This window comes from Notolabrus celidotus, chromosome 1 (assembly GCF_009762535.1).
Source record: "Notolabrus celidotus isolate fNotCel1 chromosome 1, fNotCel1.pri, whole genome shotgun sequence".
In the NCBI taxonomy this organism is placed as follows: Eukaryota; Metazoa; Chordata; class Actinopteri; order Labriformes; family Labridae; genus Notolabrus; species Notolabrus celidotus.
This window is the reverse complement of record NC_048272.1, coordinates 11,748,546-11,763,184: the sequence shown is the minus strand read 5'-3', so window position 1 is coordinate 11,763,184 and position 14,639 is coordinate 11,748,546.

Genomic DNA, 14,639 nt, shown 5'->3' with positions numbered 1-14,639 from the left:
ACAGAAAAGAATTGGGGGTGGATGGAGAGGGGAGAGGGGAGGGGCATGAGCGGGAGTAATCTGGTGTGTAATGAAAGGAGGCAACACAGAGAAAATGGTTTCTGTACCTGGTGAGAAGAGACAGAATAGAGGCTGGACGGGGAACAGGGAGGTCAAAAAGGGTAACAGTGTTCATTGTTCTTTGAATGAAATTGCCAGACAATGCTTATAATACAGGCTGATGAGAAAACCTGCCTTTCACTGTCGTTGTTTACTGAAAAATAATATTAAATTATAATAGACACACATTGAAACACAGACATAACAAACCTTGTAATTATTTACCATGCATGCACGCTGACATTAAGGGGCTTTGAGATTTAAAATCTGAACCCAATACATCTACAAACCTGACTTTAAAGAGAGAATATGTTATGTTGCCGTTCTGTATATCAGTAACAATAATCACCCTGAATTTAATTATACATTAAAAAAGTTGGACATAAAGACAATAACAGACATTGATCCCAAACCATCATATAAATTCAATATTTAACTACTGTACTGTGCTCTTATTCCCAAGTTATTAAACATGAGGCTTGGTCACAGTCTTCCGTAAGTCATTCAGATGCACAAGGGACCAAGTGTTTTTTTCGTTTAAGGATAACTATGACAATGAGGGATAAGTTAATAACTCAACATTACTTTGGGTTCACACATGCTCTGTGTTAATTTAGGAACTTCCCACAGGACTCCACCCGCAGCATCCCAAGTGATGGTCTTACATTGTTTGACCCATCCATCACGTCCCAAACTAGGTAACTAGGTAACAAGGGTTAAAAGTGACAGACTGGGCTATGGTTTAGCTCAACAGTGAAATTGTGTGCCCCATGTACAGATGATACAGTTCTCAAGGAAGTTTCTATTCTAACCCTCTGCCCTTTGCCTCATGTCATTCCCCACTCTCTCTTCCCAATTTCCTACTTATCCAACTAAACAAGAAAAAAAAAACAGATGACATAATATTTATTTCCAAATAATGTCTTGTAACAATGCCTCCCTGTAGACCCAGTTAAAATAACTCCATACATAATGCTCAGGATTCATTGGTATTATTCAAATAGTTACATTTTCCATTCGTCCATTTACTTGTCTGCCTGTATTTGTTCACTAAATGACACTTTAATTTCCACTGGCATTATAAACAGTCAATGAAAGCTATTACACTGCATAGTGAACCCTGACCCACATGTCAACATTTTCTCTGTATGATGGCAGTGCAGCAACACTTATAGAATAATGTGTGGGAGAGTGTGTGTGTGTATGTGTGAGAGACTTTGTTGCAGGGGTAAGGATGTCAAATGGGACCCGACTCGGCACCTTCTATGAGTTCTCGGTTCATGGGTCAAAGGAGAAGACGCCTGAGACACTCCAGGCATCTTTCTGTTCTCTCCATTGCCCTCCCTCTCCTCCTCAATGGGCAGCAAATGAAGTGTGGCCTGAAAAACCCAGCATTACCACTATCTATCATCATTACCAGCAAACTTAATGCAGTTTTAAGTGTTTAGTTAACTAAACTAATGGCAATCCAGTGACTACAAGCAACACAGTTTGTGTATTTTTTACACAAATTTCAAGCCTCAACAGTCCTCCAATTATTCGAAGGTGTAATTATGAGTGATTTTTTGTATTTATCTAATCCATCTCGTTCTAATCTCTGTAAATCGTCTGATTTGGAAGTTAATGAAGATTTTTTCTGACTTTTTTCTCCTTCTTTGGCTTTTTTTTTTTTTTGCATCTGAAAATTATCTGTAATCATTCTTTTTGTACTCTGAGTTTGTATTATCTTCCTGTTTTTGTGATAATATTTTGTTATTTTCTACTAAGTCTACAACTGGAAGGACAACATTCAGATTGTTTTTTGTGGATCATGTCTGCTTTTTTTTGCAAGCTTGTTTTTTTGTCCAACTATTTTCTACTATCAACTGATAATAGATTTTAAAATGGGCTAAGTGGAGGGGAATCTGCCTCAATGTATGCTTAACACATCCTCATTAAATGTCACAGTTTGATTAGATTTGAACACCAACATTTTCTGAACTGGTTTAGGAAAGAATCAAACAACAACAAACTGGGATTAAAACTCATGTATTCATTATACTTATGTCTTCATCTAGGTGTTAACTGCTGTGTCACTGTCCTGAAAATTTCATAGTTCGATTCGATTTATGTTACAAAAGCCTGGCCTTGATTTTCTACCTGTGGCAGCTAGCATGGATGAATAACCGTGAAATGGCCAAGTGATTGCTGTGAAAGGTCAAATTCAGCTCTGTGTGAATGTAAGAATTAGAGTACTGATGTGGGTTGGAGGCAGCATGACTTGGGAGCTTAACATCTCATCAAAAGCCTTGGTTTTCATGCCTGATGACAGTAAATATGTTTGTAACTTTGGGGTTTTCATTTTCTATTTACATGACGTCGAATTCCTCTGTTTATCTTTCATATTGAAGGTCAGTGATGAGAATAGCTTTTGGGTTTATACTTCTGTTATTAGTTTGGTCCATGCAGAGGAGAGAGGAGAGGACCGTTTGAGAAATGAACACTTAAATGAGCATAACTATCATTATTACATTACTATGGGCATACAAAATGTATTTTCTTTTGTCTGTTTTTTGAATTACGGGGATTTTATACATGCAAACACACACACACACACACACACACACACACACACACACACACACACACACACACACACACACACTCTCATCTATGTCACAGATTCATGTGTGTTTACTTAATATACTCGATGAGCGGTCTATGCCATTGGGTAAGCACTGTGTTGCACGTTCTGCAGTAATAGGTTTTGGCAGCTGTGTAATTTCTGTTGATTTATCCCTGACCTTGGAAACTCTTCTTCTGCAGTGCAGGTGTCATTTGGTACTACACATGCACCCAAACTGTATGTATATAGCTGCACATGTACACATCAGAGCAAAAAACAGGCTCACACCACACTTATTCATCACACTCCAACCAATCCATGCATCTCCCGCACTAACCATTCTTACACCAGCCCCCATCAGCACCACCCTCCATCCACACATTAACACACACATTAACACACGCACACACGCGCACATACGCGCACATGTGCACACACGCACACCACGCACACACGCACACATGCACACATGCACCACATGCACACATGCACAGCCTTTGTGTTAATAGGTCTCCATTCAAGGACCAGCCAATGACAATGATTCTAATTTCACTGTCAAGTAATGCTGACTGGTTGAATGGGTCACTGATCAAATGGGGCACCAGCTCTGTAGCACTTTAGCAAAGGCTCCTGAGAGGACTGTTTACTGCTCCAGGCCTTGTCTTTTGAACTGTAAACAAGCCTTATTTAAACAAAACAAAGCACTTTCTATGGAGGTGAAGAAACAGTGCTCCAATAGTATTGGACTTCATTCCTCTTGATTACTCATAATCAGTACATGTCGAGAGGTGCACAGCAATGGTGCAACTACCAAAATCAACAATGTGCTGTACATCAAATTGTACGCATGACTTCACTTCATAGTCTTATGTATAGTATGTATACAAAGTGGTATCAATTAAAGTTCTTCTTTTTCTAATGTCAAATGTCAAACATTGGATATGTATGTTGTAAGACTAAATGACCACAGACTCATAAAGCTTTTACTGCCCACTTCTTTTGTCTTTCTGTAGCTGTTTGACTCTAAATATCTGTCTTTCCATTCATCACACTTTCTGTCATTGATTACCAAAACACTCAATAGCTACTTGCATGTGGTACCACCATTCTCCACCTTTCCACTGCTTAAATGGCATTTATCTGTGTGTCTCAGAGACCTGATCAATTAAAACGCATGAGAGCAAGCAAAGAATCAACACATTTGTACATGTACTGTCATTGCAGATGGAGGTGGTGGCTCTGGAGCTTTACAATTTAACATCTTACAATGTGTTCAGTTATCAACAAAGAGCACGATGCAGAAGGAAGCTGAAGAAACCTACACCCAAACAGACTCCTGCATGGAGCTAAAATAGGTCAGATACACCCTGATGGTAAACTTTTCTGAAAAACATTCATTACCAGAGCCTTGTCATTATCGTTAATATATCAATAATGTTTTCTAGATTGAGGGATTGCCTGGAAAAAGAAAATGTGTTGTGATCATCAAGGCAGTGTTCCTACCAACTGAATTTGTTCAGCTTATATTTACATAGAGATTTTTGGGTTTACTGCTGGATATTGGGTACATTTAAGGTGAGGTCAATGTGCTCCTCTATTTTATATTATGCCCAGGTTCATATTGCATGCACGTGCATGTGTACACTTTCCCATGATTTTCCAACACAAACCATTATCACTATGTTGGTAAATGTGACAGAATTCCCCCTCACCCAGCTTCCCAGCTCTGATGCTCGTTTTATGGTGATGTTCATGTTCCATTATCCAAACCCCCATAAAAGAGCCATTGCCTGTCCACTGGATTGCAGGTCTTTAGCTCTAGGTGTCTAAGATGCTTTCAAGCAGCATTAGACATATCTTCACGTTGTTAAATCGGATATCGGTTCAATTTTAATAACCCTGTCACGCCAGTTTGCCTTAGGTGGCATATCTGTGCCAAAGCTACATCAATCCAACAAAGTCAAGGTCCTCTGCTAGAATAATTTCAGCTGTTTTTCACAATGTTTGATGTCTGAAATCATATCTAAATCTCTAGGTCAATTTATCAATCAGGGTGGTACCTTAAACATTTGGTCTGGAAACACCACTCTCAGGTTGTGTCAGATATCACCAAGAGTCTTGAGACAGCTATGGAGTGTATAAGCCTTGGAAGACAGCTTGGACCCCATGTTGGTTGTATCCTCTGCATTAGAACAGCTCTAAGATATTGCCCAATAGCAGGCATACAAAAAAAATTAACCTGGATAAAGACAATACCCTCTGGGATCTCCACGCAGCATCTTTGGTAACCAGTGAAGAGAAATCTGTAAGAATTCAATACAAAGATGGAGAGGCTGTCTTTTCTCAAGTTACTCACTTTCAACCTGCAACTGTTAAATAACTTAATAATTACTTATTCATTTATTAAGTATACTTGAACATCCAGTGAGGCTGGTCACATTACAATGCCATGAGTAGCAATAATGAAAAATAAATAGGAAAAAACACAATGGGAAGAAATAAAATCACTTCAGGCTGTTGCAGGTTGTATCAAAGAGGTTTGTGTGATTATGTTCTTGTAGTGTTACACTGCTTACCCGAGCTCTGACTTAAGCATGTGTTGAAGATAATCCAAGAATTTGGGAGCTAAAATAAAAACCTACTTTCAAAAATGATGACAGCGCTGGGGGGGACTTTAACACTTGCCAGTCATTTGAGGAGAGCTGGATAGAGTCCAGAGTAGAAATTCCCAAACAGAAACAAATTTGCATCTGTTTGAATCCTTTCTGCTTTTGCACTGACTTTATATGCAATTGTGCCGCCTCTCATTTTTTGTAGCTGAATGGGCCGTGTTGTGTACCAACTGACAATTTAGTATTTCTATTTGTTTATGTAACAGGGACTTTTTGGGTAAATATTTTTACATGCTGATCATGGATCTGTGCAAACATCCTATTAGCAAGAGACTTTAGACATGTTAAAGATTTGCTTCACTTGTGAATCAGGTGATCTTGTGGAACAGAGATGGGCAGAAGTCACTTTTTGCATGTTCAAGTTAAGTAAGTTTCCATCTCTGCTGTGAAACCAATAGCAAATAAAAAACTATTTTGGTAAGACAAGTTGAGACTGATTAAGGTTTTATTGTCTCTGAAAAAGTCTGAACTTTGGGCACTTTTGTAAACAACAAAAACATCAGCTGAAGTACGATCCCAATTCCCAATCAGTCAGCTTCATTGTGTCAGAGGGTGATAATGGGTAAAGAGAGGAAGACAGGGGCAAATAAGACAGAAAACAGAGAGAGGGAGAGAGAGAGCGAGAGGGAGAGGGAGAGAGAGAGACACAGACAGAGAGAGAAAGAGAGAGAGAGAGAGGAGAGAGGAGAGAGAGAGAGAGAGAGAGAGAGAGAGAGACAGAGAGCGATGCTATCTGTCCTAGAGCACCTCTGGCTATTCTAAAATGAAACTCCTCATCATGGCTGTGACCTCTAGCCCCAGTTGTAAAGCACAGGGTAATTGAGGTTAACAGTGTAATTTGACCTTTGAAGCTTCTGTGTAGCGTCTGTGGAATGTTTCCCGCTAAACTGTTGAAATATAAGAAACAGTCGTCTTTTGAATATTTTATCTGCTCCTGCAGAAGGATTGTTACACGAGGGCAGCACATTAACTCCACGCCAGAGAGCGAACATCACATGGAGAGTAGATGAAACATCTTTTGAAGAATAAAATTGAGAGTATTTAACGGAAAGTGTTATGACTATGCTCTCTCTCTCTTGCCCTCACAAAAGTGTTTAGGGTTAAAATTTGTTTCTCACTGCAAACATCCATATCAACCAATGCGTCACACTTTAAAAGCATGCCCCCACTCACATTTGCCTCCCTCTCGCCTTCTCTCTCCCAAGAGGACATTATAAACTACTCTATGCATATCCACCTCTTATGTTCTCTGGAGAACTGCTACAGTAGCTTGGAGCGCTATAACGCTAAAATCACCATAGCTGGCAAAACACTACAGAGACACAAGAACACTCACAAGGACTGTTGACGCTTAAATGAAAAATAAAAAAACAGAAGAGCCTGACCGTGTTGGGGGAGAGCAGGTACACATATACACACTGACACAGACAAGAACAAACACACCGGGCCTGCAGTCAAGGGTCATAAAAACATGAATGCTGATGAGGTTGGCTGCAGGCAGAGACACCTCCCTGTGAGGCGCTGCTACTGCCACTCAGTCCCAACGCTCCACACCTAGCGCTTAGAAAGGTCACCATGTAGAGCCAGCGGCAAAAAATAAATGGGAGTTGTTCCTTAGGGTGACATCTGTCCTGAGGTTTGGATATATGCCGGGTTTTGGGCAATGTGTGTGTGTGTGTGTGGGTGTGTGTGTGTGTGTGTGTGTGTGTGTGTGTGTGTGTGTGTGTGTGTAGCTGTTACTGGTAATTTGGTTGTGATAACAGTGAAATTGATTAATTATGTTGTAATAGAGGTGGTTCCTGATTGTATAAGCATATTTGCATGGCTTGAGATACCATATGGGACCTATGAAATTACTGAGACAGTCATGTAGATTTGAAAATATTAAGACATAAACAGAGTGGTGGACTAATTTTCTAGTTGTATCAGACAGAGCGGCCTCAGAAAAACATGAAACGACAGCAAACTGTACCATGTATCCGAGTATTCAACCAACCACTTGCAGAGGCTGCTCTTTGAAAACATGAATCCTAGAACCTTAGCCTGTGCTGTTAGCTTCCTCTATGCTATGTTGGCTGTGTATAGCACACGCTTCACCGTGCCCTGATGACGCATGATGTAGTATGCGTACATCAACTCAATGAACTGAACTGAATAGATCAGCCCTGTGGAGCAGCCCATTGTCACCGGTGTCCAATCTAGCTATTTGATTCAGTATCGGGCCGATAATCGATATCAGAATTAGACAGAGCATCCCTGTTTTTAATATCAAACAGCTTTTTATGCAGATCATAATCTCGAGTAGAATCGTCTCCACACACAAAGTAGGTTGAGATAATTTGATTCCACCACCTGATATTATTTTTGCTCACTGGCTTAACCCTTACGTCATAAAGCTCTAATTGTTTGTGGCTGAGTTTACCATCGTGTTACAGCTCAGTTAGTTGGCCGAGGCAATGGATTTGCTGTTAAGCACTAGAGGATCTATTATATGACTATTTTGAACAGGTAGTTTTACGGAACTGATCAAAACGAACCATTTGACTGAGAATAAAAGCTCTTATTAAATGAATGCTAGCACCATGCAAACAAATGCCTGCTAAATGAACTTACATGCTTTTAAAAAGAAAAAACAATCATCCTCGTATGAGAAACTTTCAAGAAGATTTTTGGCGGGTATTAATCCTGTCTTTTGGGGGATGAAACATGAAAAGAACCAAGCTAGTAAGAGATAGAAGCTGTCTGTCCACCCACAGTGTCTCTGCATAATCCACCTTTTATCAAAAAAAAGGAAAAGACAAGATGTTGTGAGTGTGTTTGCATGAGAGGGAAATAGAGAGAATTGATAGCCTGAAGATGGAGTGCCTCCCACAGTTGTGCTCAGCGACTATAAAGTCATTATGCATACAGTACAACTACAGTAGAGTGTCTGCATCATCGTATTTAGATGCAAATCACTCACACTGTATAGCACAGTTTACACAAGTGAGAGCCGAATTTTGTGGAGGCAGATGTGTGAAACATTTCCGGTCTTTTGTTCTTGCTGGTTGCAGACATTCTAGAACAGGGTGAAATTACTTTTCCATATTTGAAGAGAAATTAGAGCTAATTTTGGTAACTGACGGAATAAAAAAGATAGAGTTTGTGTCCAAAAAAAGTCATGTCAAAGCCAAATTTTTCAGCACCACCATACTCTGCTCATCAAAGGCTTTAAACTTTTCACTTGCTTCAAATTTTAATTCAGAACTAATTTCTGCCCACTTGAATATCAGTTATACTGCAGTTATGCAATAGGAAAAGAAGCAGGCCAAAGGTGCCTCCGGTCTCAGTGCAGTGAAGTGTGTGGAAGTGTCTGTCTGCCAGGTCAGAGGAAGCAGACCTGAATGGGAGCATCAAAGCTGTAGGAACATCCCCTCCTCTTGAGGTTCATTTTACACTTAATCCATTCCTCTTTTTGCCAGGCCTTTTCCCTCTTGGTCTTCTTTTTTTCTCAGTCTCAACCTCCCCACATTTCTGTTTCCACCACTTTTCTATTTTTTTCCAACAGTGAATCACATGGTGCAGTTTTGCCCCATTTGTAGAGCCCTGTCATGCCACAACTCACCTTTCATCACCAAATCAGAATAATGAAGGTTATTAGTCATTTTTCCACAATACCCACATATGCTTTCATTAAAAAACAGTATTACATCTATAGTTCACCTCCTCGTTCCCCACTTTCTAACTGGCTTTCACATATGTCCCCTGAGAAAAAAAAAAGAATCTACAACGGTTGGTATAGCACATTACCCAAATTCTCTTTGCCTAATGGTGTGCCAACATGGATAGGCTATTAACGTCCAATGATGTGCTTTGTGATAACGAGTGGATTATTTGGTTTACTATGCCATGAGCGGCCATACGGAAATAACACAGGGGAGAGAGAAGAGGAGGCTAATTTGGTCCTAATTCGATGCTCGAGGCGGTGTTATCCGTTTTGTTCTTGTATGTACGAAGTGCCTCTCCTCTGCTGTGAGTGCAATATGGTGAAAAGCTATTTTAGACCCTGTGGATGCAGTGTAAGCATCACATCCTTTCAATGTGCTCAGCAAACATCAGATAGTGGACAGTATATTCTTACTGCTTAAATTTGAAGCACATTATCAACAAGTCACTTCCTCTTTACTCTGTGGGAAAAAACAACAACTAAAGAACAAATTCATTCTGTTAAAGTCATATTTCCTTATTATCCTCTTCAAGTATTCTAACCACATGTGACTCTCATTATGGTTCACCAGGTGAACTGGAATTAGGACTGGAAATTAAGACAAAAAATCCTATCACTACATTTTCAGCTGAATATTCTGCACACTTCACATGTACATAAAAAATGACTAATATGTGTTCAGTGTTAGCCTCGTCTCATATTCTGGACAATACGGTAATTTTATGCGACTCAAGCTGCAATTTTCAACTAATCGTGCAGGAAAAGAATGATAAGCATATATCTGTGATCCCGAAACCATTTCATTCATATTTACAATGCTGCAATTACTGAACACGTGTCAGAGACAGAGACATCTATTCTAGTAATCTCTACCTCAAGGCTATTCAATATTAGTCATATCTAAAAAGATGCAATGGTCAAGAGAATGAAAAGATGCATATGTTGCTGACCACATCCCCTGTTACTGTATGCACAGGAAGCTCAAAATTTCCCCTCTGCATGAACGAGTGGGTATCCGACTATGTGGTTGTGCCTTTAGCAAGCTTTGCCCTTTAAAAAAATTGAGCTGAGGCTATATCGAGAGGTGCATCTTGATCAAGGTACTCTTTCTCAAATACAGTGTCATACTACCATGAAATACTGCTGTACTTTTTTTGTATCACTAAAGTGACAGTTCAGCACTATTTGCACCATTTGCACTTTCCTAATCAAGATAATTATTTGTGTTATACAGGGCATTGCAAATCACATGGCAGGAGCCTGGTTAGCATCAACATGCTAGAAAAATATTTCACATTCCACATTTGTTTTTTAGCCACTGATGTCATTGTTTGTTGGTCAGTCCACAAGTTAGTTACTGATTGTAATCTCTCAGCAATTACTTGAGGATTACCATAAAACTTTCCAAGAAAGTTCCAGGAATTAAATTTATTGCCTTTTATAAAGCCAAAATGTTTGCTATTTTGACTGGTTCTTACATTCATAGCTCCAACGTTGATCTATAATTTAACAACTACTGTATGCATGTTGTGAAATCTAGTCTGGAGATCCATGGACCCATGCAGGACTCTGACCTTCTTAACCAAATGCAAACTAATGGCAGTGGAGTCTAAACCTCAAAAGATACTTTTATCCATTGTCCTTTTATATTAATTTTCTATACATCATATGACAAACTGACCTATGGAATATAGATTTTGGTCATTTCATAATCACTTTTAAATGAATTCACAGTAAAAAAAAAAAGAGCAGAAAACGATTTCCAATCTTAAGCCCCTTTTGCAGCAAATCACTGTCATCACTTGGAAGGAATGAGCACTGAAGTATTGATCCACCATCAGACTGCGGACTATATGAGTTGATTTTGGCCTTTCACAGCACCAACTATTGTTACTACTTTAGGCTATAGGTCAACAAACACAAAGAAATAACTTACACTGTAGGTCTTAGCCACAGTATGGCTCAAGGCTCCAGTTTAGATTTTGTGCATGGAGGGAAGAAAAAGGAAACTTGCTCCTGCAAATTGATTCTCTCACAAATTCATTAGTTTGACTCCTTTCTTTGCCTCGAGTAACAGGAGCAAAAACCAGGGGGAAATTAACATAGGCACAGTCAGTTTTGTCACATCCAATCATTGATTTTTTAATACCCCATCACTATTTTTGTATAAAATCATGCTTTCCTGATAAGAGGGCTATAAAACCTTAAGTTCTGTCCATGTTATTATGGTAAGATATCACATGCTTTTGTAATCCGGACTAGTGGGAGCTTGTAGAGGTTGAACAAAAGAGGAAATGAGACCCCAGCGGGGGGCACAGTAGAAAATAGGAAGAAGCCAATAGCCTACAGGATGCATCTAATACCTGTGTTGTCTTGTGCACACATCCTTTTGCATGGATGTGTTTTTGATTCAAAGTGATGAAGATAGCAGATTCCAAAAAATCTGCATCCAACAAAGCACGGCAGTCATAACACTGCTGATGCATGTAAAACTATTGCCTCATAAATATTTCAAATTACTGTGACCAGAAATAAAGATATGTAGTCTTCTCCTGTGGATTCAGGGATATTCCATACTGCCCCAGAAAGTATCTCATTGCAACAACATACAGTATTACTGAAGAACCTTCCTGTGAGTGTAAATACTATGAATTATTAAAGCTAATGAGCTTATTTGGTACAGCTAAAAGTTTGCATTTATCCTGAGCTAACAACCCTGAAGGGTTCATCAAAACAAATTTTAGTAAAACTTTTTCTGTCGCTCTGCTGAATAACAGTTTAGTTTAGTTATTAGCCTTCCACACTGTCCTCTTCTTACCCTTTCTGCATGGCACTGTGACGAGAGCTGTTACTCCAGGACTAATGAGTCAGCATCACGCAATCATCTGTGTTCAGTTAAGGTCTCCTTCTTACCCTTCCTTATTTCCTTTGACTTTTTCCTGTCTCGCCTCCTTTTCCTCTCTATTCCTTATCACTTTCACCCCACAACCCTCCTTCTTTCCATCTCCTCAATTTCCTTCTTTATCCTTTCTTGCGTCATCTGTCAGTTCCCCTTGTTTTCATTCATTCTTGTTGTTTCCTCTTCCTCTCTCATCCTCCTCCCTATGCTATGAGTAAAGCATGCCAGTCAGAGCCTAGTAGGCAGAGCTGTCAGTACTGTTCATGGTAACCTTTTAGTGATGTAGACATGCAATAGTTAAGCCAGCAGCAGCGCCCTGGTGTTGTTAATTCTCAAACTTGCTGTTCCCCCTCCAAACCTTCCCTAATTCCCTGTTTCCATGTGTTTATCTTTTTTTCTTTGGCTCTTCGTGAGCCATTTTTATCCTTTTTTGTTTATCATGCCCCATGCTGTTTTCTGTCACTTACTCTTTTTAGTTGTTACCATATTCCAATATTTATCCATCTACAATTATTCCCAATTCTCTCCCTCCTGAAACCATCCAGTGCCTCTTGGTCTAAGGACCATAGAGGCCAAAATGGCATCTATAGCTCCAGGAAAGGAGAAACATTTCAGTTTCTAGAGATCCTCTGAAGGGTTACACATAAAAAACAACACCACCATGAAAGAGAGTAAAACACCTTTAAAAATGTGCCACTGAACACCAAAGTATAAACTAGTGATGAATCATTGCATCCTCTTTGCTGTAGTGGGGCAAAGCAGCAAACATGCAGAGTCATGCATGTGGAGCTGGTAATGAAGCAGTAAACAGAAACAAGATGTGCTTCAGACTCATTTTTACACAAACCTCTATGACAAATTGTGGATTATGTGTTGCGCATGCACCAGAGAACCTGAGTGGTCCCGAGCTATGGTGCCTACAACATAACTGAGCTGTAGTATGACAGTGGAGAGAATGTTCCATGTCTGTGGATAATTCGGAAAAATTCGTAGTTTAATATGCCCTGTGTTTTACAAGGGTCTTTGCAGTACACATTTTGACATGAAAATAAAACTGACAGTTGTGCAAAAGTGACTGGGTTTCTTCTCTTTCTCTGTTTTTTCTCTCTTCCTATATCTGTGTGTTTGCAGACTGTGCACAGGGGAAAATTTCCAACAATTACTGAATAATTTCCAGTGACTACTGAATAATACCATTTAATAATGCTAATACATTCTAATTACTCAGTATGATTCTAAAAAATAAATGACTCCATCCTAGTGTATTTCCCTAGTGACAACACTGGAAAATACAATTTGACAATAATGACTACTACACTCTTTTTACTAAAACTAGTATAAGGTGCTAAACCGTGTGATTGGTGAGCAAATTCTCTTTGCAGTGAGGAGTTTTGCTTTCAAACACACCTTTTGTAGCAGCCTCTCTGAAAGATTATAGGTCAGTGTTTTGATAAACTGGCAACCAGTTGAACAACTTCAACTGGAGTAGGATTCAATAGAATTAATAACCAATTTGAATGGATATATTTCATCATATTCTTTTTTAATTGTAAGTTAATGGTAGACTCAGTTTTTTTACTAACTTGTCTGAGCCAACCAGGAACCAGAAGGTGTTTTGTGGTCAAGCTATCAGCAGCAGAAGCAAATAAATAAAAGCACAGGGTATTTTTGAGGGTGCTTCATAATTATACACAATCCTTGCAGATATTCACATATATATATTTATATCACTGATGAAGCAACCTGTGACTTGGCTCTGTCACCATCTATTCAAGAAGACTAAAAAAGTTAACTTGTTTAGTATGAGATTAAGTGGAGGGACTCAGTGTAGTTATATGTCACAATATATTATAGTTAATCTGGCTGCACCCCTTCATGAGCTTGTAGGTTCTTCAGGCAAGGTTAACTCGGCCCCCAATTGTTTTGTGCTTCAGCAGGTGGCTCAGCAACAAAACACCCGCTGGAACCTTTTCACTTGTCATTGTCAGTCTGCATCACAAGTTAGCCAAACAGACAACCGTCCAGAGAGCCATGTCACAACACATCTGCTCCTCATACTAAATGTCTATTAGAAGCACCGATATGGAAAAAAGGCCTGTCTTTTCGGAACACAGTCAAAAGATACAGTAGGGTAAGGAAGAGATTAGCCTAATGTTGGCAAAGATCTAAAGATTTTATTTGGAACTAATGTTAATTAGCAATGCAACATCTGTTTGCATTGGTATAATGCATCTAATGCAACCTGGCATTGTTCAGTAAACATCATTGGTCCTTCATCTGTGTATGATGGAAGTGATGAGGATATTGTCTCTGGTAATAGTTAGCACTAGCATTTGTAGAAAAAAGTCATTATGATGGAGACTGGTGCTTCTGAATACAAATATTTCAGGGACTTTGACCAAATCCTTATGAGACTGTATGATAATCAATATGCTATATAATGGAAATAATAAAAATCTCTGATTAAAAAAGTAGCACTATGCCTTAGAAAGAAAGATTAATAGATATAATTGTCAATTGCTTCAAAAGAACAATTGAGTATTTCCATTTATTCAATTTCCTCTTTAAAAAGAATAAATCCAAGTAAGTGATGTAAGAATATGTCTCCTTACTTGCCTGCTATAAATGGATTTTAATAAACCCAGCTCTGAAAGACTG